Raw genomic sequence first — 27250 nt, 5'->3', positions numbered from 1 at the left:
TTCTTCATATTGTTAATCCCTTCCTTTACTTCATTAAGTTGGTCTCTAATATATGTTTTGAGATCTTTAATTACTTGTCCAATGTCCTGGTGCTCTTCCTGGTTTTTAGTTTGTTCATTGGATTTGGCCATGTTTTCCTGATTATTGGTTTGGTTTGTAGTTTTTTATTCCTGCCTGGTCATCAATTTATTTGACATGTTTAATCAGTTCTTTAGCTTCTTTGTCTAGTCTTGGGGATTAATTAATTGTTGTTCATGGGTAAGTGTTATGTCTTCTTTTTGTCACTTTGTTCTTCTTACTCTATTTTTTTCTTGCTGGCTAAGTTCACTTTGAAGGTAAATATTAGGGTCAGGAAACACAAAATGAGTAAAGAAAGAAAATGTGTAAAGTAGTATTGTTAATAAATGTTAACAGAGCAACAATGTGATGTCTAGGGGAATTGATATTAAACTCATGTGAGTTGTGTAGAGTTATAGCAGTAAGTAGTGTACCTATAATGAGATAGTCAACTGAATATAGAGAGAAATATAGTATGAATTAAAAGGCCAGTGTTTTCATGAGAGAGGGAAAAAGAAAAGAAAGACAGTAATATCAAGAGTGAATAACAGATAGAAAACAGGACAAAGGTATTAGAAATAAAATGTCAGACAATTTGGGGGCCAAAGAAAGGTAGGTAGGATGTAAGAGAAACAGCAGATGATGGAGGATAGAAAGATGTGTGGGAAAGGGGATAGTGTAGGTGACCAAAATCAATACACACAGAAAAGAGGAAATGATGGATGAGGAAACAAGGCAAGTGTGAAGCACTCCCTGCAGCACCTATTATATAACAAAAATAAAATTAAAAAAAAAGAAAAAGAGAGAAAAGAAAAAAAAGAGAAGAGAAAAGGGGGTGCAAAGAAAAGGGGGGGAACAAGCAAGGAAAAGAGAGAAAAAAAACTAAATAAATGAAAAAGGACCTTGATGGATAAAACAGAAAAGACCAGGAGACAATGCTATATAAGCAACCACACCCCCCCCCCAAAAAAAAAAAAAACAACTTTCGAGCTGGGAATCCTCTTTGCAGTAAAATAATATACTTAGGGATCTGACCTTCCCCCTTTCTCCTTTCCTCTCTTCTCTCTCTCTCCCAGGGCAGCAGGAAAGCTGCCTGAGAGGTCCTGTAGGAGATTCAAGTAGGTCCTTGTTGAACCCACCCTAACACAGAAGACTATGACTCTTTATTTCCAGATTGAGAGCCCCTACACCTCACCAGAAATCCCAAATATGTCATTGGAAACTTAGATAGCACCTCCTACAGTACCGCCCCTGTAGGTGTGTTAGAAGAGGTCTAATTGATTTTCTGACTCCACCACCTCCCAGACCAAGTTTCCTATCCCAGGATGTTTAGGTAAATTGGGCTTCCTCAGCAGATTCATCTCTCCTTTCTTCCCAGACTCTCCTCAAGTCAGCTGGTACACTCCTCCAAGTTCAAGGAGAGAGAGAGAGAAACAATAACAACAAAACAAAATGCCAAGGACTAGGGCAATGAAGGACCTCAAATGAACCTCAGGGCATGGTGGATTTGGGGATAGGAAGTCCATGATATTGCAGACTCAGGGTGTGTGAGTCTCTGAAGTGTGGACCACCACCATTTAGGGGACGCAGACCTGGGACCACGCATCTGGTTAACACAGGGCCTGGGAACAGTGCGGCACAACAAAGCCTTCAGGGATCACAGTGGCCAGGCGGGTAGCCCTAGGGGGAGGGATCCCACACACAACTTCTGACCTCTGTGTCAGAAACCCAAAATTCCACCTCTCACAAGAATGTCTTCTGTCACTGTCTCACCAAATCGACATCCAGACACATCCCACCCTGCAAGCCCCCAAAATAGCCTCCTCAGTGCTTGGGAAAACCCCAGCTCAACAAAGCTTTCGGGAATCACAGCAGCTGGGCTGCCAGCCCCAGGTGGAAGGGTCCTGACCACAATCCTGACCTCCATGCAAGAGACCCAAAATTCTACCTTTTGCAAGAATCTCTGTCACTGTCCCACCAAATCAAAGTCCAGACAACTCCTGCCCTCCAAACACCTGAAACAGAGCAGTCTAGCAGGATTCCAACCCTACTCAGCTGCTTCTTTGCAAGAGAGATTATGAGGTGCACTCACTCTGACGCCATCTTGCCCCATCTCCTTCCTCTCATTGTAGTTTTGATTTTCATTTCCCTAACACCTAGTGATTTGGAGCATTTTTTCATGTGCTTTATAGCCATTTGATTTACTTCTTTGGAGAAGTGTCTGTTTAAGTCTCTTGTCCATTTTTAAAATGGGTTGTTTGTCTTTTTATTTTCAAGATGTAGGAGTTCTTTAAATATGCAGGATATTAGTCTCCTATCAGAAACATGGTTACCAAATATTTTCTCCCATTATGTAGGCTCTCTCTTCACTTTCTTGATAATTCCTTTGGGGGGTAAAAGGCTTTAATTTTGAGGAAGTATCATTTATCTATTAGTTATTTCACTGATCATGTTTTGGTGTGAAGTTCTTGAAGCCGTTTCCATTTACAAGGTCCTGTAGATGTTTCCCTACATTGTTTTCCAAGGTTTTTATGGTCTTGGCTCTTATATTTAGGTCTTTGATCCATTTTAAGTTGATTTTTGTATATAGTATGAAGTGGTAATCCTCTTTCCTTCTTTTCCATATGGATATCCAATTCTCTAGGCACCATTTGTTGAAGAGGCCATTCTCTCCCAGTTGAGTGGCATTGGTGGCCTTGTCAAATATCAGAAGACTGTATATATGAGGATCTATATCAGAACTCTCAATTTGTTTCCATTGGTCAGTGTGTCTATCCTTGTGCCAATACCTTGCTGTTTTCACTACTGTAGTTTTGTAGCAGGTTTTGAAGTCAGGTATTATGATTCCTCCAATGTCTTTTGTCTTTTTCAGTATGTCTTTGGCTATTCGGGACCTCTTTCCTTTCAAAATAAATTTCATAGTTAGTTTTTCTAGTTTATTAAAAAATGCTGTGTTGATTTTTATTGGGATTGCATTGAAACTGTAGATCAGTTTTGGTAAAGTAGACATCTTAATAATATTTAGTGTTCCTATCCATGAATGGGAATATTCTTCCATTTATTTAGATCTTCTTTGATTTCCTTGAACAGTATTGGCTAATTTTCTGTGTATAAGTCTGTTACATATTTAGTTAAATTTATTCCTAAGTATTTGATTTTTTAATTTACTACTGTAAATGGCTTTTATTTCCTCCTCAGATTGCTCATCATCCATGTACAGAAATGCTACTGATTTTTGTGCATTGATCTTGTAACCTGCAACTTTACTGAAATAGTTTATGAGTTCTAGAAACTTTGTTGGAGTTTCTCAGGGCTTTCTATGTATAAAATCATGTCATCTGCAAATAGTGAAATTTTGACTTCTTCCTTTCCTATTTGGATCCCTTTTATATCTGGTTCTTGCCTCAATGCTCAAGTGAGTACTTCTAACAGAATATTAAATAGAAGGGGTGATAGTTGGCATCTTTGTCTTGTTCCTGATCTTAGAGGGAAAGATTTTAGGATTTTACCATTGTAAATGATATGAGCTGTGGGTTTTTCATATATACCCTTTATCATATTCAGAAAGTTTCCTTCTATTCCTATCTTTTGCTGTGTTTTTATCAAGAAACATTGCATATTTTGTCAAATGCTTTTCTCACCTCTATAGATTTGATCATGTGATTTTTCCCCTTCAATCTGTTTATGAGGTGTATTACATTAAGTGATTTTCTTATATTCCTTGCAAAGCAGGAATGAAACCCACTTGGTCATGGTGTATAATTCATTTCATGTTTTGCTAAATATGGTTAGCAAGTATTTTGCTGAGAATTTTCACTTCTAGGTTCATTGGAGAGATTGGTCTGTAATTTTCCTTTCTTGTGGTGTCTTTGTTTGGCTTTGGTATTATTAGGGTAATCCTGGAATCATAAAATGAGTTATGCATTGTTGCTTCTATTTCTATTTTTGCAATAGTTTAAGCAAGATTGGTGTTGGTTCTTTCCAGAATGTTTGGTAGAATTCATCTGTGAAACCATCTGGGCAAGGGCTCTTCTTAGTTGGGAGGTTTTTAATGACTGGCTCTTTCTTTTTACTTGTGAGTATTTTGTTGAGATCATCGATTTCTTCTTTTGTCAATATACACTGCTTATGTGTTTCTAGGAATTTGTCCATTTCCTCTAAATTGTCTTTCTTGTTTGAATATAGGTTTTCAAGGTATCCTCTTATGATAGCCTTTATTTCAGTGGGTTCATTGGTGATATCCCCTTTCTTATTTCTTATTGTGTATTTTTTAAGATTTTAAAAAAATTTCTCTCCCTTTACCCCCCCCAGTTGTCTACTCTCTGTGTCCATTCTCTGCATGTTCTTCTGTGACCACTTCTATCCTTACCAGTGGCACCAGGAATCTGTGTTTCTTTTTGTTGCGTCATCTTGCTGTGTCAGCTCTCCCTGTGTGTGGTGCCATTCTTGGGCAGGTTGCACTTTCTTTCACACTGGGCAGCTCTCCTTATGGAGTGCACTCCTTGCACCTGGGGCTCCTCTATGTGTGGGACACCCCTGTGTGGCACAGCACTCCTTACACACATCAGCACTGTGCATTTACCAGCTCCAATGAGGCAAGGAGGCCCTGGGTTTGAACCATGGACCTCCCATGTGGTAGGCAGATGCCCTATCCATTGGGCCAAGTCCACTTTCCTTATTTTGTGTATTTGCATCTTCTCTCTTTTTTCCTTTGTTAGTCAGGCTAAGGGTTTGTCAATTTTATTGATCTTCTCAAAGAACCAGCTCTTTGTTTTGTTTATTTTTTGAGTGCTTTCTTATTATCTATTTCATCTAGTTCTGCTCTGATCTTTGTTATTACTTTCTTTTTTCTTTGGGGTTAGTTTGTTGTTTTTTTTTTATTTCTTCAATTGTGCAGTTAGTTCTTCAATTTTAGCTCTTTCTTCTTTTTTGATGTATGAGTTTATGGCTATGAATTTTCCTCTCAGTACTGCTTTTGCTGCATGCCATAAGTTTTTATATGTTGTGTTATCATTTTCATTAGTTTCAAGGTAGTTTTTGATTTCTGTTGAGATTTCTTTCTTGACCCACTGTTTTTCTAAGAGTGTGTTGTTTAACTTCCATATCTTGGTGCCAAATCTGAGTCTTTGTCCCTGCAGATTTCCAGCTTCATTCCACTGTGGCACAGAAAATTATTATGTAGGATTTCAATCTTTCTGAAATCATTGAGACATTCTTTGTGGCCTAGCATGTAGTCTATCTTGGAGAATGATCCTTGTGCACTTGAGAAGAATATATATCTTGCTGTTTTGGATGTAATGTTCTGTATATGTCTGTGATGCCCAGATCCTATAATATGTTGTTCAAAGTCTTTGTTTCTTTATTTATTCTCCTTTGAGATATTCTGTCCCATGGTGTTAGTGGTGTGTTAAAGTTACCCACTATAATTGTAGAGGCATCTATTCCTTCCCTTAGTTTTTCCACTGTTTGCCTCACATGTTTGGAGGTGCCCTTGTTAGGAGCATAAGTGCTTATGATTGTTCTTTCTTCTAGAAAGATTATCCCCTTCACTAATATATAATGCCCATCTTTGTCTCTCACAATGACTTTGCATTTAAAGTCTATTTTGTCTGATAGTAATATAGCTACTCCTGTCCTTTTTCCATTATTGTTTGCCTATAAGATTGTTTTCCAGCCAATCACTTTCAATCTCCATGAATCCCTGGGTCTAAGATGTGTTTCTTGTAGACAGCACTTAGATGGGTCATATTTCCTTATCCAGTCTTCCAATATGTGTCTCGTAACTGGTGAGTTTAATCCATTGACATTAAGTGTTATTACTTTCAGGGAATTACTTATATTAGCCATATTTTCTTTGTGTTTGTGTTTGTCATATTTTGAATAAACTGCTAGGAGTCTAACCTTCCCCCTTTCTCCCTTCCTCACTTCCCTCTCTCTTGGGGCAGTAAGAAGGCTGTGTGAGGGCTCCTGTAGGAGATTAAAATGGGTCCCTGGTAAACCAACTCCCTTCAGAAAATAATGTCTCTTAATTTCTTGAGAGAGATCACCTTACTCATTGCCAGGAACCCTAAATATACTATGGAAGCCTGCAAAACAAGTTCTACTGTCCCTCTCCCTTTGATGTGATACAGGGAGCTAGTTAATTTTCTGACTCCACCTTCTCCCAGACCAAATTTCCTATTCCAGGATATTTAGGTAAATCAGGTTCTCTCAGCAGATTCACCTCTCCTCTCTTCCTAGGCTCTGCCCAAGTCAGCTGGTATGCACCTCCAAACTCAATAAAAGGAGGAACCAGAAAATGGAACCTGCACTCCTTAGGTCCCTCTGCACCTCTCACCTAAGCCCTCCCACTCCCAGAGTTAGTACAAGACTGGAGGACTAGGACAATGCCAGATGTCCAGGAGTGCTGAGTTTGGGAAACAGAGGCCGGGAGAATGGGGACTCGGGGTATGTGGCTCTGTGAGAAATGGGTTGTGGGGCTTCAGGGAACATGGGCTTGGGGTTCCAGCACTTGGGGAACAAGGGTCTTGGGAACTCTGCTGCACAGCCAGTAATTGTCAGGGAATGCTGCAGCCCTTAGCCCTAGGGGGAAGAGATTTACCTTCCCCTAGGGGGAAGAGATTTACCTTCCCACTGCTTCTGAGTTCAGTGTTAGAAACCTGCAGTTTTACCTTGAGCAAGCAGTAATTCTGTTGCAGTCTCTCCAGATCAATGTCCACACACCTCCTGCCTTGTAGGTTCCCAAAACAGCCTGCTCTGGCAGGATTCCATCAGCACTCAGAGGGTCCTTTGCAGGAGAGATGACGATGGTGTACTTACCAGGACCTCCTGGTGGGCTTTTGAAGTAAGAAGCCTGAGACCCTCCTAATTTTCAAAATTTATGAGGGGGATTACCCCACTCTCTTTCTTTAAACTCAAGAATTCCCTTTTGAAATAACCAGGCCTCCCACAATGTTAGCACTCTGCTCAGACTTGCATTTCCCTTTCCCCCTTATCCAAATAAACTCCTTTTGCATCTTTATCTGTCTTTGCCTGTTTCCTCCCTGACTCCTCTCCAATCTTTTCTTAACCTTTTGGTTGATGGTGCTTATCATAAATTTTGCTTTCTGCTTCTGCTTTTCCTTCTCTCTCTTTACAAATACTCTCTGGGACTCCCTTGGTAACTCTTTCAATGGCTTACCCACCCATCTTTCTATTTTCTGAATCTCCTTCTGAATATTAGGCCAAGACCCCTTCATGTAGCTGACTTTTACATTCCCTGAGCCACAGGGTCATCAGGGTCCATCTCTGAATATTTCCTTACTTGGTCCCTCAATCATTGCAGGTAAGCAGAGGGAGTTTTTTCCTTCTCTTGGACTACTTCAATGGCTTTATTCAAGTTTTGAGATTTGGGTATAGCCAATTTGATCCCCTGTATAATGAGACCTCTAAGATCTTTCATCTGTGCTTTGTCCTATAGGTCATTATTATCCCAATTAGGGTCTGTGTTTGGGAACTTCTGTTCTGCTGCCATTACCCCCTGTTTGGGCAGATGCTGCCTTTCCTACTCCTTCATACCTGCCTTATGCACCATCCCTCCTTCTTATCCTGTAGAGAGAATATTCAGTATGGACATAAGTTCAGGCCAAGTATATAAACTAGAATCTAGGAATTGATGTACTTGTTCAGCCAGCCCCTCTAGATCTTCCATTAGTGATTTTAATCTCCTTTTTGAGGTTCTTTACTTCAGTACTCGTCAGTGGGGCATTTACATAGCCAATTTCCCCTGGCCCCATTGGTACTTCTCTCAGTGGATACAAAGGCTCAATGGAGTGTTCCTCTTTCACCATCTCTTTTCCTCAGATGCTCTGGAAAATGGAAAATTTTGTATATCTTTCTTACACTGTTCAAATTCTTTCTTCAGCTTTTGGTAGGTTCTAACCAGTGGGGCTGTTGCCCCACTTGATTCTCCAGTTCCGCAGGGTTTAGAATCTGTTCTTTTGAGCCCTTCAAGTCTCCTGGCCATTGTCCTACGAGGAAAGAGGTAACATCAGGAGGGGACAGATACAACAAGGATTCCCAGGCTTTAGTTTCTGCCACTTTTATTTCTGCAACCTTAGTTTCTGCAGCCTTAATTTCTACATTAGCTTTGGGGTTTAGATTTTCAGCTTTTTTAGGATAGAGAGTGGCCCCCCTTTCCTTTTAATGAGCACATAGCATAGTCAGACTCCTTTTCTTTCTTTCTTTCTTTCTTTTTGTTTTTGGTAGGGTGTTTTCCCATTAACACACAGTACAAGGTCAGCACAAAGCCAATCCTCATCTGCCCTGTATTTTGGCCAGAATATGTTGGGCCCTGGAAGACTTCCCTTTGTTTAGATACAACAACAGTATTCAATCATTTTCTTCTTGTTTTTTCCCCTGGTCTGAGTCTATCATTCCAATGTTTTACATCCTCCCTAAGGGATTATCCAGAGGAATATCTCTGGGGGATCCTACAGATACCCATTCCCCTTTTTCCCAGTGAACTGCTTATATTTCCCCTTCTGAATTTTGTCTGGGTCCCTTTCTCTCGAATCATTTGTTTCATCTATCTCCTGTCCTTTCCCTCACAGGAGGAAGAAAACATGAATTGGGATGACACACACTCACTTCCCAGTATGCCATGCATCACATGCATTCACAATCAACTTCAGACTCACCAGAATTCCCGACCACCAAGGTCATACTTAATAGCCCTTATTTTTACCTTGGTCCATGCATGGAGTTACCTGGTCAATGAGAGGCAGATTTTCCCTTCCCTTTTTCTCATCCACAATCAGCAGATCTAAACATCTGTTCTGGGGTCTCTTGGCAGTCAGAGGTGGAGCCTCCACTGGTGGAGTCTAAGGCAGCTTAAGCAGTGTGGTACACCTCCCTATCATCCATCCCAGGGGCCCACTCTCTGAAGCTTCAGAATCCCAGATGAACATCCAAAGTTGTAAGAAAGAAATCTTTTTCTGGAAGAAAATATGGCTCACATGATTGTAGAGAAGAAAAGAATTTATTCTCCATCTTGCAAGAAGGAGCGCATAACCAGAACATGTAGCTGGTACCCCAGACAAAGGAAAATGACACAATTTATACTCCTAAGCCTAGCATGTGAGCCCTCCCTCTGTTTCTCCATAGATTGTATACTTCAGAGGTTACAGCTTATCTGAGAAGTCTAACTTTACAGTGTAAGTCCTCCAGTTTAAGATTAACAGTTCCCCCATCACATTCCAAACTTTTTGGCTTTTACCTGCTCCTTCTGCCACATAAGAAAGGGAACTCAGTGTTGAATTGGTATTGACTTAGCTCTTTCTTGTGCATCCTTTTTTCTAGCTATAGGACTGGCTTAAGTTTCTTACGTTTGTTCCTGTTTAACCTGGGAGTGGGAAACTGAGGCAGTAGGCTGCCAAGTTATATTAATTGATATTTTTCCTCCCTGCTTTATATTGCCTTTTTGTGAAAACTAAACTGATTACTGTTTATGTGTCACACAAGGATGGGAGATATTGTTCAGGGCAGGGTGGAGATATGTGTATACTATAGCAGGTTCTGTGGAGTTCCACTAAGGAGAACCCCAGTTGTTGGAGATTTGGATCTGAAATGTATTGGGAATGAGAGAAAGAGAAAAAGGAGAGTAAAAAAAGAAAGAGAAAGAAAGAAAGAACAAGAAAGAAAGAACAAGAGAGCTGGGATCAGGGGGTCTGCAAGTAGAAACTCATCAAACAACTTTATTGTTTACCAGGGGCTCTCTATATACCCCAGTCTACATGGCAACAAGCAGAAACACGTAGCCTACATGACAACAAGCAGCAACGCATAGCCTACATGACAACAAGCAGCAACATGCAGTTAACTATCAGCATTACCCATAGTCTAAGGAATTTTTTAAAAATCTTATCTCAAGGTACAAAGTCTAAGTGTTATATTCACTACAAAAGGTATGTGCTCATCTTTTCTTTCAGCCTTTAACAGCTTCATCCCATTTGCCTGGAACTCTTAATTACCACATTCCTTAGGGTGCAAGCATAGCCATGGAGACAGCACCAGCATGGAGACAGCACATCTCTCCTTGTGAGGCCACTGTGCCTCAGTTTCCAACACTCAGCACCTTCTTATCCTGCAAAAAATTACCACAAAAATCACAAAGGGGATTCTATTTTAACAGGCTTCCATGTGGTGTGGGCGAGTCATTATGATGGCCTCTGGCCATCACTACCAGACTTGGAGAAGGACAGGCCAAGAAACCAGCACCCCAGGGGAAACATTTCAGTCCAATCTCTGTAGGTCCACCCAGATAATATGCAGAATGGCCATCTGGCAGTAGGGGTGCATAGCCCTCCTGAACACTTCCAGTCAAATCCTAGGAGCACTTTTAAGCTAAATTCCTTTCTTAGTTTCATAGTAATAGTTGTAAAGTTGCTAGGGATCCCAGATGTCCTTTTTACTTGCAGCCTGTGGATAACCTCTTACACCACATGCACAACAATTTATAACACTTGGTCAGGTCCCACTCACCCTCAAGTGCATAAAGCACCTCACAAATCTCCTGCATCATTTCTTGCTGAACCAGGGAGCTCATGATTCTCATCCTCCGTTTCAAGCTCCATGAGCATGGCCAGACTACTGGAGGGCCTGAAAATCTCTCTCTGGTATTTACTCTCCCATTTGTCTTGCTTCCTGCTGGCACATCCCAAGCATACTTCAGGTCATATAAAATTAATGAACTGCTTCACGGCCCCTTGCTGACCCTAGATTTTGCCAGAAGGGGAGACTGACCTCACACCATAAGGAATTTTCTGTGGCTTCCCATTCACTTGGTGTTGCTCCATGTGGAGTTTCCTTTGGAAACAGCTTGGAGGGAGTTTCCCTTGGAAACAGCTTGGAAGGTCTCCATCCTAACTGCACTTTATATACATAGAATGTGAGGCCATAGTGCAAAGCTGGGAGCTTGACTTGGGCTGTGGTCCCTCCCAGGGTCATTCTTCAGACCCAGCCAGGCTAGGCTGCACCAAGGCCATCAGGAGTTGTTGCTGCAGGTGGGACAGTGCCTGGGGCTATATGGCTAAAGCACAAGTCTTGGAAGATCCTGACTCTGGTGCATTTTTGCTCTCTCTGTCCTTTTGAATGAAGGCCTGGCTAAGGCTGCTCTTCTTCTGAAGAGGAGTTTTGCACTGCTGACCAATGCTGGTGAAGATGTTGTGCCTGGAAGGACAGGGGCAGGCTTCTCCCTCTCCTTGCTTGGCATAGGGTGGGCAGCAATGGTGACTTTGCTCCAGGCCTTCCTCCCTGAACTCTGATCCTTTTCATGACACTTGAACCTCCTTTATTCATTTATGTTTTTAAATAAGGAATCAGAAGCAGGAAATATGGATTCACTATTTTTGCAGAATTGGCTTGGAAGGCACACTGTGTTGTTTCTGATCAGTGAGGGCTCAGGCTGCAGGGCAATTGTGGAGACCTCCTGCTTTCATCTGTTGTAGCCCAACAACAGATAGGTTGCCATGACTTCAGCATGCTTTTTCATGTGTGAGTAATTCCTTCACCTCTTCTATGCTGTATCTCATGGACACTATCAATGATAACTGTTGAGGGTCCTGGTAATCCAGGAGGGGTGCCACATAGGGCTTCAGTTCTTGATGTTCATAGCCCACATTACCCACGGATCACTCATTTTATGCTGTAGTGTTCTCTTACAAATGTCTAAGCTTTTTACATTTTTTCAAATAAGAGTTACACAGGCCATGGGTCCTCCACAGGTCCTGGAGTTCAGTGAATTGAAAGGTAGGTCCCCACTCATGGCACCCTATGCTACACCCATCCTGGATATCAATGAAAAACTACATATATACATATACACATACACATATGCATCCCTAATGACATTAATAAATGAAGAATAAATAGTAAAATGAGCGTAGACTCCTATGGCTCATCAAGCAAAAAATCAACACAAAATTGGGAAAAAAAGAACTGTGTGTAAGAAGTAGAACTAGGGAAATGTTTGTGACTCAACTGATAGAGCACCTGCCTACCATATGGAAAGTCCAGGGTTCAAACCCAGGGTCACTTGACCCATGTGGTGAGCTGGTCCATGTGCAGTGCTGCTGCATGCAAGGAGTGCCATGCCACGCAGGGGTGTCCCCTGTGTACCCTGCAATGAGAACCATTCCATACAAAAAAAAATGCAGCCTGCCCAGGAGTTGTGCCACACACATGGAGAGTTGACACCACAAGATGATGCAATGAAAAAGTGACACAGTTTCCCAGTCCTGCATGACAAGAATGCAAGCAAACACAGAAGAACACACAGTGAATGGACACAAAGAGTGGACAATGCAGGGGGATGGGAGAGAAATAAATAAAAATAAATCTTTAAAAAAAATAAAAAAGTAAAAATATTTAAAGAAAGAAGTAGAATTACACAATTATCAGGAAAAAATATAGGAAAAGTTTGTGTGACTTTGGCTAGGCAAAAAGTTATTTCATATGACATAAATGTGGGATTCACAGAAGATGATATTTTTATCATATCTATAAGGGTGTCTTCATCAAAATTAAAAACTGACTTATCATTTGGAGGGTTGACTAGGAATGGAGTCACTCTTATTACTCATAGAATTCATTTCCTTTAAATTGGAGAACTGGGATTTTCTGCTTTTTTATCTTTTTAAAAATTTTTATTGAAGTACATCATTCATACACGAACATGGATAAACAATACATGTATAGTAAAAGTTCTGAGCCTACAAAATAGGCATGCATAACATCAAACAGGGGTTCCAAACAACACCCCAGAAACAACACCTTGCATTGTGAAACATTTGTTACAAAATTTGAAAGTATATCATAAAAATATTAGGCCATAACTTACATTTGGCATATTTTACCCCCAACCCACCCTATCATTTTTTTAAAATATATTTTTATTACAGAAGTTGTGAAACAAAAAAAAATCATGCACATATATAGAATTCCCACTCAACTCCCCCTCATCAACACACCACCCTGTGTTGGAACACTTGTTACAGATTATTTCCACAGACCATGGTCCATAGCATGTATTTGGCACATCTTTTCCACACCTCCCATTATCAACACAGTACATCTTTGGCATTGATTCAAGAATATTACAGTACTGGTGTTAATCACAGTCCATATGTCAAACCAATTGAGTTTTCCCATGCTTCTCCACATTCTCACCACCCTGCAATAGTGACATACATCTGCTCTAGCCCACAGAAGGACTCTCCTGCATCTGTACCATCAAACACAAATTTTATCTATCTGGGTTCATGGTGTTATCCAGTCCTTAGATTATTCTCCAGCTTTCATTCAGTTGACATTTACATCCCTAGACTACCCTTTTCAGCCACAATCCCATTTATAAACCAGCTGCTACTCACTATAATGTGTTACCATCAACTTTATCCATTTTCACACTTTCATAGTCCAGTTAATTAAAACTTCTACATGCATTAAGTATCGATAGTCCTTCTCAGCTTTCCTCTTATCTACTAATAACCTATACTTGAAGTTTTACCTCCATGCTTCTATTCTTTGTATTTAGTTTATATTAATGAGACCATGCAATATTTGTCCTTATGTGTGTGGCTTTCTTCACTTAGCATAATGTCTTCAAGATTCAACCAAATTATATATGTGTCCAAATTTCATTTCTTCTTACCGCAGCATAGTATTCCATCATATGTCTATATCATGTTTTGTTTATCCAATCATTGGTTGATGGACACTTGGGTTGTTTCCACCTTTTGGCAATTGTGAATAATGCCACTGTGAACATCGGTGTGGAGATGTCTGTTTGTGTCACAGTTTTCATTTCTTCTGGACATATTCTTAGTAGAGGAAATGCTGGACCATTCAGCAGTTCTCTATTTAGCTTCCTGAGGAACAGCCAAACTGTCTTCCACAGAGACTGTAGCATTTTACAATCCCACCAATAGTGAAGGAGTGTTCCTATTTGTCCACATCCTCTCTAGCACTTATTATTTTGTTACTTTTAAAATTTCCATTCAATGCAGTGTGAGATGGTATTTCATTATTGTTTTGTATTGCATTTCACTAATAGCGAGTTAGAGAACGTTTCTTTCATATTGTTTTTGGCCATTTCCTTTTCAGAGAAATGTTGATTAAAATATTTTGCACAATGCAATTTTGTTGGCAATACTGCCGAGCAGATACTGCTTGATCAAATTTCTTTCAGATTTCTTGTTCTTACAGAAGACATTGAGCCACAAGGTGTTCAAAGAGTTTTCCTCTACTAGCATACTCCATAATAAGATAGTTTTCTCTCATTCCCAATGATTTCAAATGACTTGATTATATTTGGATATAAAGAATAAAGAAAAGATACCCAGGCCCAGAGTCTCAACAGACTTCAGCTCCTACACTCTGATTTATTGGACTTACCCACACAGCTAACATGGAGTTGAAGAAAGTCAACCACCACACCATGGAGCCTAGAGTGTCTACAACTGAAAGCAGAAGGAGTGCATCCAGTATCCATGTGGAATCTAAGCCCCCACTTGACAGAGATGTGCAATGGACACAACCAATCTAATGTCCACAGAGAAAATGTGGCATGGGTGTGGGAAGGGTGGCCATGGTGGCTGCTGGGTGTGGGGAATGGGAGGAAGAGATGAGATGGGGAGGCGTTTTCGGGACATGGAGTTGTCCTGGGTGGTGCTTCACAGTCAATTACGGGACATTGTAGATCCCCCCAGGGCCCACTGGATGGAACGTGGGAGAGTGTGGGCTATGATGTGGACCATTGACTATGGGTGCAGTGATGCTCAGAGATGTACTTACCAGGTGCAACGGATGTGTCATGATGATGAGAGACAGTGTTGGTGGGGGAGTGGGGGGTGGGGGCAGTGGGGTTGAATGGGACCTCATATTTTTTGAATGTAATATTTTAAAAAAATAATAAAATAAAAAAACTAAAAAAAAGAATAAAGAAAAGAAAATCTTGGAAAAAATAAGGACAAAAAGAAAAAATATATAATAAACAGACAAAATAAACTAATAATCCACAAGAATGAGAAATAAACAAGCCAAGAACAGTCTTTGTGAAACAGGTCACCAAAAAGAGCAGTCTGGGATAGTGGACCACATATCTGAGATCATAGGACTTATATAGGGACTTGGAGTTCCATAGCAATGGCTCCTTGTAAGGTCTATGGATCATACTCAGTGGTTTCCTCTTACTTTTTGGTCTCAATAACTCACTACACTTTTAACAAAAATGTTCAAGATCCCAAAGGGCTTGGTGTTTATGTGGGTTGTATCTAGCTATGTTTATCTTATCAGAAATTAAAGCCTAGAACACTCCAGAGGTTTCCACATTTCTAGTTTGAAACCAATAATAATATATGGCTTTGAAAGTGTTGATAATGTTGACATTGAAAATATCCAATTTGTTTTCTGTAATCCTTCATGTTTGGAGTTGAAATGATGTCACAACTAAAGTGATGTCATGGTTTTACATAAAAGTATTCTGTTGCTTAAAGCATAAGGAATATTATTACCATTTAAAATTGCTGAGGGAAAGACAATTCATATTTTTTATTTCTTTTTACTGTTATTCTCAGTTTCTTTGGAATAATTTACACCTTCCAAAAACTAGAGATCTCATTATTTCCCTTTCTTTCCTTTAAATATATAGTGTGTAGGAGTTCCATAACAATGGAAAGCAAGTCTTCTACACCTTATTCTTTATGCCAACCATCTATGTGCTCTGTGTTCCTCATATTCAGCATGGTATTGGTGTTTGAGAGGTGGACATAGCAATGACAATTCATGGGAGGGAATGACTTCTTAAACCTTCTTTGAAATATAATATAAGTATACCATATAATTGAGTAAGTCTTAAATCTTTCATATCTCTCAATTCTTCCTTTACTGCCTACTTTTATATTGATTTGATTTTTTTGCAGTAAAGTTTTTAGTTCTTTCTTTCTGTGTATATTTTTCAAATGTTTGTTTTATGTTTATAGGGGGTTAAATTTAACATCCTAAATCTATAGCAATCAAGTTTTTAAAATAACAATCTAATTTCAACTCTGTCAGATTCTCGAGGGAAACAACTGACAGGAGGTATCTGTAAATATGAGATATTATAAAATTATCTCACGTGACTGCAGTGATGTGCAGGTTTAAATTCTGTAGAGCAGGTTGCAAGCCTAGAACTTTGATGAACGTTCTTGATGGACTATTTCCCTAGGAGAAGATGTCTGTCTGAAGTAGAAATGGGAATTCTCTCACTGACTGCTGGAACCACTTCTCATTGAAAGGCCTTCCACTGATTGGATGAGATAGCTTTCATTGCTGAGGACATTCTTAGCTGACTGTAGATGTTAGTCAGGCATGGGGGTGAGCAACTCACTAATGATTTATGTCCCCAAAATGTTCTCACAGTAAAAATTAGACCACTCTTTGCTTGACTGAAATCCTGGGCACCATTACCTGACCAAGTTGAGGGCAGGATCTGCTGATAGGATGATGGGAGGGAGTTGCACAGAGCAGGCATGATGGGAGCTTAGCCTGATAAAGGTGCAGTTAGTGGATGTGGTAAGGCTTTCATTTGGTGTCTCCATGTGGGAATCAGTGTTATCTGGGCCCAGGAATGGGACTGCTAGTTTAAAAGCAGAGGAGTGAGAGAAGGGAAAGATAACATCAATATTCATTCATTCATTCATTCATTCAGACTGGGTCAAGTGTTTTATTATCTTGTTTTTTGGTACATCCTAAACTTAGTCCGGAAAGATATGTACCATTTTCTCCTGTTAGGATTCATCATCTGAGAGATTCAAATCACTGAATTAGGAGTGCATTTTACCCAAACTAATACATACAGAAAGAGCCCTGACCCTTTATTTAACTACTTAGATTTGTACGTGTGTGCTGTAGTGATCTGTAGGGGTCTTTCACAGTCTGTATGTCTGTGTGTGACACTTACAATCTGTGCAGGCCATTCGACAATGATTATCAAGAGAAACTAGATGGGAGTATGAATGGATCCACACACCCATTTCACCCACTATGAAAACAACATGAGACTTATCCTGTTGATGTAGCTTATTAGCTTCTGTGACTTCATATTCTAGGATGAGATGAGAATTTTTGATGAGTTTGGTTCACTTTTTAAATCTGGAGAGTAGCATTATGCTGTTCTAGCTTGAGATAAGAAAGACAGGTGACTTGTTTTCTTTGCAAATGTTTCTTTGATGCTCCTATTCTGGGGACTAGTGAGGAATGACAATTAATATTTTTCTACTTGATGATTATTTGTAAATCATAGTTGAGTTGTCAACCACATTTTCAAAGTATGTTGTGGTTTACATGCCCAGAGAAATATTATTTCATTGTAAGAGTTAACAGAGTCTGGCTTTTGATTCTCTGTCTTTAATTGCTGTGTGTTTTTATCATTAAGACTATTGCCTATAGCATGGCTTCTTTCTCCACTTTTTTTCCCACTAATATCACAGAATTGATCTTAAGCTTTGACCGTTTGACTTCTCTGAGTTTGTGTGAAGTGAACACAAAACTAACATTCATTATGTGCTTTCCTTCCTTTGGACTTGTTTGAACTGGCAGAGTTCCTGAGCCAGCAATGCATTTGGGTCATGCCAAGATACAGACTCTGCATTTTTCAGTGCTTCATCTACATAGAAATGTAACAAGTTAAAAATTCCTGAAAACATTTATGGACCATTTGAAAAGTGTTCATGTTTGTTTTGAAATTTCTGAAGCTAAATCATGCATTTGTAAGCCCTGGTGTGGACTGTAAAATACAAAGTTGCCTTACTCTTTTGGTAAATAAAATCCAGTTATTTCTCTTGCTATTGGTCAAAATAAGTAGCATTTAGTACAGTGTTGTCATTCTTACTCATGAATGCTGCAATTAGTTCACAATAACATACTTCCATTCTGATTTTACGAAAACCAGCCATCCCATCCTAGGAAAAATCATACTTTTCTTGAACAAACTTATCAAATTTCAATCAGCTACAAACTTTCTATTAAATTTCACATCTTTCATTTTTTTCTGTGAAGAAAAATAAGCTATTCAATTTAGGCAAGAGCTAGTTTTTATGAAGAGCTCCAGCCCTGGTTCCTGTATGAGGAGGGGATAAAGTTGGGGTAGAAAGCAGTGACTATGAGGAAGGGGAGTCAGAGGATGAGGAGGGTGGGATGGTGGTGATGTCCAAGGTATATATGGAGTTGAAGGGGGAGCCTGACCAGCTGGATCAAAGTTGAGGTTTTTGGGGGATTTGAGGGGCAGAAAGGAGAAAGAAGAAAGCTTTTGAGGAGGTTTTTGGTGTAAAAGAACAGGGCTGATAGAGGGAGTGGTGGATACAAAGATGAGAGAAGGCCTGAGTGTAAGGAATCTCACAGGCCTGCCACTATGCTGGATAAAGTTCTTTAAGTCTCAGAGAACTTGGGAACTAAAGTGCATTTTCTCGTCATTGACTTACATTGTCCAATTGGTATTGCAGCCACACAGAGGTCAAACAGAAAATGAGATTTTTGGGTCTGATGTCTCCTTTTGGGTACAACATTTTAAGGTTTTGAAGGAGAAAACCCAGAGGCATGGCTTTGGGGGGGGCAAAATTGATTTCCCCATTTTAGGTGGCCTGGGTGAGACTAAGGATCTCTAGGACAGAGGAGCTTGTGAGACAGGCATCCCCAAATCAGTCAGATATCTCCAAGAAAACAGGAGACTGCACTTGGGACTGGATGTCTCCAGAGCCACGGGTCTCTTCCCATGAGGACGCAGGCCTTTCATTTGCTGTGGCCCTCAGGGAATATTGAAGATCCTGACCTAGCACTAGGTTTTTTCTCAGCGGGTTTTTCTGGACAATGGATAAAGGAGAGAGAGAGACAGCAGGATCCTCCAGTGGAGAAATCCTTAACTCACTCAGCTGAGATTCGATGTCTGATGTTGGATGAGCATTCAACAGTGGCAGGGTGGAAACCCAGAGCTGGGTTTTCATCAACAAATGTTAGAGAAAAACAGTGCTCACTGAGAGACAGAGACTGAGGGTTGCAGGCAGGCAGTAAGTTTATTGGGAAACTCTTCTAGTAGAGGGGATCTGAAGATCAGACTTCAGACAACTCATGAAGTGATGGATATGACTTTATACAGTACAGCAATAAGCAGGGAAACACTAGTCCATGAGGAGGGGGTTAGTAGGGGTTGTAAAAGTGAATTCTTCTCATGCATGACTTGGGGGTAGTGGGCCAGGAGGTAGGGTTTACTTGGAATGTGGGGGTCTGGTGGCCTGGAAGGGATGAGGGTCCTTATCTGCTCCATTCCCGCTGTGATATGGCTCATCCTTGGGTGGAAATATGCTGTACTCTGCACATTGGCTTCTTGCTCAATCAATTCTAATGGAGTCACAGCCTTATGACCTGTTAATCAGTGCAAATCTTTTTAGGGGGAAGGGCAAACTCTAACAATTACACTATTCGATTTTCTTGTGTTGAGCCATCCTTGCATACCTGGAATAAAAAACATTTGATCATTTGTATAATTCTTGTAATGTGCTTTTGGATTCTGTTTGCAAGTATTTTTTTGAGGATTTTTGCCTATATTCATTGATATTGGTCTGTAATTTTGTGGGTTTTTGGTACTATCTTTACCTGGCTTTGGCATTATGGTGGTGATGGCATCCTAGAATGAGTTTGGTAGCATTCTTTCCTGCTCAATATTTGGAAGAGCTAGAGCAAGATTGGCATTAGATCATCTTTAAATATTGATTGAATTCACCTGTGAAACCATCTAGTCTTGGGCTTTTAATCTTTGGGAGGTTTTTGATGACTGTTTCAATCTCTTCACCTATGATTAGTTTGTTAAGGTCTTCTGTTTCTTTTAGGGTCAATGTAGGCGGTTCATATATTTATAAGAGTTTGTCCATCTCATCTACAATGTCTACTTTTTTGACATATAGTTGTTCACTGTATCCTTTTATGATCTCTCTTATTTCTGTGTTCAGTTGAAACATCCCGTCTTTCATTTCTTATTTTATTTATTTGTGCTTTTTCTCTCTTTGTCAGTCTAGCTAAGTGTTTGTGTTTGTTGATTTTATTTATCTTCTCAAAGAAAACAACTTTTGGTTTTGTTGAGTATCTATGGTTTTCTGTTCTCAATTTTATTTATTTCTGCTCTGATCTTCACTATTTCTTTACTTCAGCTTGCTTTGGAATTAGTTTACTGTTCTTTTTCTAGGTCCTCCAGGTGTGCAGTTAGATCTTCATGTTTATCTCTTTCTTCTTTTTTAAGGTAAGCATTGAGGGCTATAAATTTCCATCTCAGTACTGCCTTTGTGGAGTCCCATAGGTTTTGATATGTTGTGTTCTCGTTTTCATTTGTCTCAAGATATTTTCTGGATTCTCATGCAATTTTTCTTCGACCCGCTGATTATTTAAGTGTGTGTTGTTTAATCACTGTATATTTATGACTTTCCCCTTTTCCATCCATGCTTGTGTTCCAGCTTCATTTTGTTATGATCAGAGAAAGTATTTTGTATAATTTCAACCTTTTAAAATTTATTTGGACCTGTGTTTTGACCCAACATATAGTCTATATTGGAGAAGGATCCATGAACACTTGAAAAGAATGTATATCTTTTTATTTGGGATACAGTGCTTTATAGATATCTGTTAGGTCTAGTTCCTTTATCATATTATTCATCTTCTCTATTTCTTTATTTATCCTCTGTCCAGATATTCTATCCAATACTGAGTGTGGTATATTGAACTCTCCAAATATTATCATAAAGATAAATATTTCTTCCTTCAGTTTTCTCAGTGTTTGCATCATGTCTCTTGGGGAATTCAAGTTAGGTTCATAAATATTTAGTATAGTTATTTCTTCTTGGTGAATTGTCCCTTTTATAATATATAATAAACTTCATCCCTTATAGCAGTTTTACATTTGAAATCTATTTTGTCCATTAGCAGTGTAACTACTCTAGCCCTCTTTGGTTGCTATTTGCATGGGATATCTTTTTCCAACCTTTAACTTTTTTTTTTTTATGTACAAGCCCCAATGATTGGACCCAAGACTTCTTATGTGGGAGTGTGGAAAGCCAGTGCTTAACCATTGACCACATAATCTCCCCAAACCTTTCACTTTTAACCTGTTTGTGACCTTATGAGATGGGTCTCTTGTAGACAACATATAGATGGCTCATAATTTTTTATCCATTATTTCAGTCGATGTCTTTTGATGAGGGAATTCAATCCATTAGTATTCAATGTTATTACAGTAAAAGTACTTGTTCATCCATTTTGTCCTTTAGCCCTCTGTTGTAATACTGTTCTATTGTCTGTTTTTTACCCTTTAATATATGCTTCCTAATAATATTCACTTCTATACTCTTCTCCAAATCTCTCACACTTTTTTCCTTCCTGTCTGCAGCAATCCCTTTAGTACCTCTTTAAATTCTTGTCTTTTGATAGCATATTATATCAGTATTTTTGTCTGTGAAGACTAAACTCACCCTCATATTTGAAGGACAGTTTTGCCAGATATAAAATTCTTGACTCCAGTTTTTCTCTTTCAGTACTTTAAATACATCATGCCACTTTCTTCCTGCGTCCATGGTTTCTGATGAGAGGTCAGCATTTAATCTTATTGAGTTTCCCTTGTATGTGATGTTTTACTTTCCTCTTGTTGCTTTCAAAATCCTCTCTTTATCACTGATATTTGTCTTTCTGAATAGTGGTTGTCTCAGGGTAGGTCTATTCAGATTTATTCTGTTTCTTGTGCATTGTCCTGCTTGGATATTGATGTTTATGTCTTTCATAAGGGTTGGGAAATTCTCAATTATTTCTTAAAATATTCTTTCTGCCCCTTTGTCATTCTTTTCTCTTTCTAGGGCACTGATAATGTAAATGTGCATGTCATTCCCTGAGATTCTGCTCCATTTTGTCCATTCTTTTATTCTCTTTCAGTTCTTCTGTTTTTCCCAGTTCAGATGTTCCATCTTCAAAATCACTAATTCTGTCTTTAAGCAATTCAAATCTGCTCTTATGTGTCTCTAATGTATTTTTAATCTCATCCATCATTTCTTTCATTCCCATAAGTTCTGTTACTTTTCTTTGCAGGCTTTCAAATTGTTCTTTAAGCTCATGCAGTATCTTCTTTTTTTGGGGGGATAAGAAAAAATTTATTTATCTTTAACTCTTTTCAAAGTTAATAGATCACACAAAACATTACATTAAAAAACATAAGAGGTTCCCCATATAACCCACTCCCCACCCCCCACCCCATCATTTTGAATTATATTTTTTGAAGATGCATAGATCACAAAATATGTTACATTAAAAAATATAAGAGGTTCCCATATACCCCCAACCCCCACTCCACTCCCCCCACATCAACAACCTCTTTCATCATTGTGGCACATTCATTTCATTTGGTGAATACATTTTGGAGCACTGCTTCACCACATGGATAACAGTTTACATGGTAGTTTACACTCTCCCCCAGTCCATTCAGTGGGTTATGGCTGGATATATATTGTCCAGCATCTGTCCCTGCAATATCAGTGCCAAATCAGTGCCAAGTCCTGAAAATGGCCCCACAACACATCCATTCTTCCCTCTCCCTGCCCTTAGCAACTACCATGACCACTTTCTCCACATCAATGCTACAATTTCTTCCATTACTTGTCTCTTTACTCATATTTTCTTTAAATTATTTTAATCGACAGGAGAGTTGTGAGATTATCTCTGATTAATTGTCCTAAATCCTGTATCTCTTCAGAATATTTAGTTTGATTCTTTCATGGGGCCATCTCTTTCTGTTTCCTACTATGACTTGTAAATTTTTGCTGATATCTAGGCATCTGAATATGTTTGTTAATTTCTTTGTTGGTCAATTTCTCTCTCTTGCCTATTTTGTTTCACAGCATTTTAAAAATATTTCATTCAACTCATTCTAAATCTTTATTGCCCAGTTTAAATTACAAAAATCAGTCCAGGGGCCCACTAATGGGGTCCAGGTTTTCCCTCAGGTGTTAAGATAGAGAGAACCAAAAACAGTTTTTGTCCATGCATTTTTCAGACTAGTGAGCAAGTGTTGCTCATCAGTGCATCTTTCCACAGAGCTGTTTCAGTCTGGGCTTTCCTCTGTTGCTTTGTTGATTCTCCAGAGCAGAGATTCAAAGCAGGCTCTGCTGGCCAAATTCATCAAAAGAAATCTTTCCAACTCCTTCTCCAGTTTCTCTTGAAACAGCCGACATGTTCCCTTCTCTGTCAGCTTCAGTGAGCCAGGGGTTTTACCACAACTTAATATCTTGGGGGTGGGCAGGCAAACCCTCCCCAGCCACTGCAGGGAGTTGGTAACTCATGTTTGTTGTTTTGAGTTTTTTTCCTCTCTGCCCCTCACCCTCCTGGGAGTTCTGTAGCACTGTCCTATTCTGCTGGCCCCCAAAGCTGTTCCTGCAGGCATCTTTTGGATATTTCTCCATTGTTTTTTATGAGAGAATTTAACCCTGCCTGCTAGTGCAGTGCCATCTTCCCACAATCCCTAAAACTGCTTTTAAAAAAATGTATGTGCTACAGCATGGATGAGCTTGAAGACACCATGCTGTGTGAAATAAGCCAGATACAAAAAGAAAAATATTGCATGATTTTTAAAATATGAAATACATAGGATAAGCAAATTTGTAAAGACTGCAAGCAGATGAGTTTTAACAAGTCTGTGGTGGGTGAAGAGGATTTTGCTTAATGTGTGTTTCTGTTTGGGATAGTGAGTTTCTGGGAAAAAAACAGTGATAAATATTATACAAAATTGTCAGTGTACTTAATGTCACATAATTATGAACTTATAAATGGTTAAAATAATTTTATGTTATGTTTATTTTACCACAATTAAAACATTTCTAGAGAGAGAAATGTGAGGGCATCAGAACCCAGAAATTAGGGGTCACTGGAAGAGAAAAAAGTCATAGTCATGTGAAAGGAAAGCTTTGCTGACTTCAGTGATACCACATGGCAGATTGACAGTGGGTGGGAAAAGAGGAGAGTGACAGAAGAGAACCAGAAGAAGTCAAATCAGAGTGCCAGGCAGAACCTGTGCCCTGATCCCTCTGAAGGGGTGGCATCCCCGCCACCATAGATCAGCAACTAGGGTGTGTATTGACACATGTCATGGCCTCTCGGGTCTGGGGACACTGTGGCACACTGCAAACAGCAAGACCCAGGAAAAGTGACAGGATAAGGACCTCAAATACAAATCTGAGTCAGTGTGGACCAGGATAGAACCTAAAAACATTCATTCTTCACCATGATTCACCATTCACCAGATGGCAGGTGTGTGCTAAGAAATTGTGGCTACAGAAAAAGCACAATTTATAATAAATTACTTATTTCTTTCTTAAATAACAGGAATTTATGCCAGACATCCAAGCTGCTGTGGTAGCCTTCCAGTCTTGCTAGTGCTGACATTCCAAGTGCAAGTGCAGTGGGCACAAGGCACAAGGTGAGAAAGCCCAGCAGTGTCCATCTCCCTCTCAGGTAGACCAGAGGCTTAGGCCTGTACCCCCTGTCCCATGCAATCACCAGAAGAGTTCCAAGGAAGCATGGCTCCCCTTGGCTTTCAACACACCACCAAGTCAGGAATTCAGGGTTTTGTGCCATCAGTCCTGCAGCACTACCCAACCCTGCCCAGCCCTGTTCAGTTTCTGGAAAGTACCCCAATCCCATCGAAATACCATGCCCAACCACATCACCAGCCTATGCTGGTCCCTGCCTGGACCCAGGTTTCTTCAACTTCTCAACTGGAACTGCCTTCACCCCTGCCATCTCACCCAGCAGTGAGCTGCCCTCCCTTTTGGGCCTTCCTTTGGATGCTCTCTAACACCAAGCCTGCCCAGGGCCCCATCTACTCAACATGCTTGAACCAGCAGATAAGGGAGGAATTCAGAGGCTTTATTTTCCAACCATACCCAGGAACTTCTGTCCTCTAGTGAGCCTACTCTGGGCATCTAGAGAGCCCCAACTGGGCTTTGCCCTCCCCTACCTTCCCATCATGTCCACCCATTCCACCCATCATCCTCCCACCAGTGTGGCTGCAGAATTCCTGCTATTGGCCACCCTTGATTGAGCACAGCACCTGTCACTTGCCAGGCTCCATCCTAGGCCCTCAGAGCCCAACTGGGAACCACTCAAGGCAGAAAGCTGATATCTGCCCTGTGGACTGGGCCTGCAGGAGCTGTGGGCACCAGGGTCCCACTTGGCCCAACTTTCTGCCTTCGTGCAGGACACACTCACTGTCATTGGGAATCCCTCTCAACTCAGCAGTCAGAAACAAATAGGGGCTCAGATTAGATATGCTATCATAGGAAGCTTCAGCCTGAAGCCCGAATGGAGATTGGGAGACCATGGACTTGCAGACAGGCCATGTAAAGCCATCTTTACCTGGGAAGAGATTCCCTCTGAGACGGGAACTGTGAATGTCCTTGTTCTTACAGATCTCAGGGACTCTGGGATGAGAGGTGGGGCTCTGGAGACTCCCAGCAATTCCCCAAGTGGCTGAGGCCACCTGGGGCAGTGGAAAAATCTTCCAATTCCTTCCTCCTGATTCTTTGCCATTTGAAAGCAGTCTTCTTCTGTGGTCCATTGGGGCTTAGAGCTAAGGCCTTAATCATCCAAGTCCTACTTGTTCACCATGGCAATATCTCTAAATAAGGGAGGGAAGCATTGCCAGAAAGAGCACTCCTGTCACAAATTACTGCAATACAACAGCATCTTTTACACCCCTGTTAATTGGAGATGCTCAAACCCAAAAATCAACCTTGTCAAAAAGCAAACTTTTCACTGACCTTGTCTATCTGACTCTTTGAGAGTCAGACAGGAAAATACCACACATGGATAACAAGACACATGAGTATTCCAAGTCTTTCCTTTGGGGAAACCAGCATGGCTATGTGAGTTTTGGTGGTCTGAGTAACCAATCTCAGAATCCCCAACCTGTCTGTGATGTTGCACATGTGGGCCCCACTGTTTCAAATTCCTTGAAATCTGTGAGATGCACCCTAAAAACAGGACATTTGGGTTTCTAGGAAGAGGCACCCCTCATGGTAAGTACAAATATCCCCACTTATACTGTAACCTCTGTGAATTGTGCGTGTAACATGTAATGGAGCACCAGACCAAAAGAATTTTTAGTTGGGAATACTAATCAAACACCATCCCTTGCAGGCAGTGATCTCTTCCAGAGATCATGACAGAAACTTCATCAAGCAGCCAGAACAGCCCAGTCCAGCAGGATTCCAACCCTACTCAGCCGCTTCTTTGCAGGAGAGAAGATGAAGTGCACTCACTCAGATGTCATCTTGCCCCACCTTTGACAAATCATTTTAACTACCATATCTGCTTTACAAGAAAACTGAAAGGAAGTACTGCAGACTGAAAAGAACTTACTCCATTGGGAAGCAATGAAGAGCACAGAAAATGTTAAATATGTAGGTTAATATAAAAGCTTCTATAGGTATACATTGTCTTATTTTTTGTTTTAATTTATGAGAAGGAAATTGTATAAATCAATAATTTTTACATGGAGCATTTGTAACATATAAAAAATATATATCATAACAACCTAAAGAAAAGGGAAAAGAAATAGAGGTACATTGGAGAAAAGTGTCTGTATTTATGGATTGATCTCAAGTAGAATGTATAAAATAAGCTGTATTCCAATCTTTCAATAAGAATCTGAAAGGAATAACTAAAGGAAATGTTAAAAGTAAACAAATCAACTTAAAGATTACACTAAATAGTAACTTATACAAAACAGAAGAACAAACAAGAAAGAAGACATAGAAAATAAATAACTACTAATATAATTTATAATTCCAGAAATGCTAACAACCCATTGAATGTGAATTGCCTGAACAGCCCAATGTTAGAGATCATCAGATTGGATGAAATTACAAGATCAAACTATATACTGTCTCAAGAGACCCATCTTATGAGAGGTGGAGGCGTCTTCGGGACATGGAGCTGCCCTGGATGGTGCTTCAGAGGTAATCACCGGACATTGTAAATCCTCACAGGGCCTACATGATGGAATAGAGGAGAGTATGGGCCATGATGTGAACCAATGTATATGAGGTGCAGAGGTGCCCAAAGATGTACTTACCAAATCCAATGGATGTGT

The 27250-nt window shown here is 40.0% G+C and overlaps 1 long non-coding RNA gene across 1 annotated transcript in view; it reads left to right on the top strand.

The window, feature by feature from the left end:
- LOC131275834 (uncharacterized) overlaps positions 1–26402 on the top strand; it is a 67487-nt gene extending 41085 nt beyond the window's left edge. Inside the window, exons 2-3 of the long non-coding RNA XR_009183299.1 lie at positions 24481–24574; positions 26296–26402. This is a non-coding gene — a long non-coding RNA (uncharacterized lncRNA). The remainder of the gene's footprint in view (positions 1–24480; positions 24575–26295) is intronic.
- The last annotated feature ends 848 nt before the right edge of the window (positions 26403–27250 follow it).

This window comes from Dasypus novemcinctus, chromosome 24, assembly GCF_030445035.2.
Source record: "Dasypus novemcinctus isolate mDasNov1 chromosome 24, mDasNov1.1.hap2, whole genome shotgun sequence".
Lineage (NCBI taxonomy): Eukaryota > Metazoa > Chordata > Mammalia > Cingulata > Dasypodidae > Dasypus > Dasypus novemcinctus.
The sequence above is the reverse complement of the archived record's forward strand: the minus strand, read 5'-3'. Positions and strand labels throughout refer to the sequence as shown.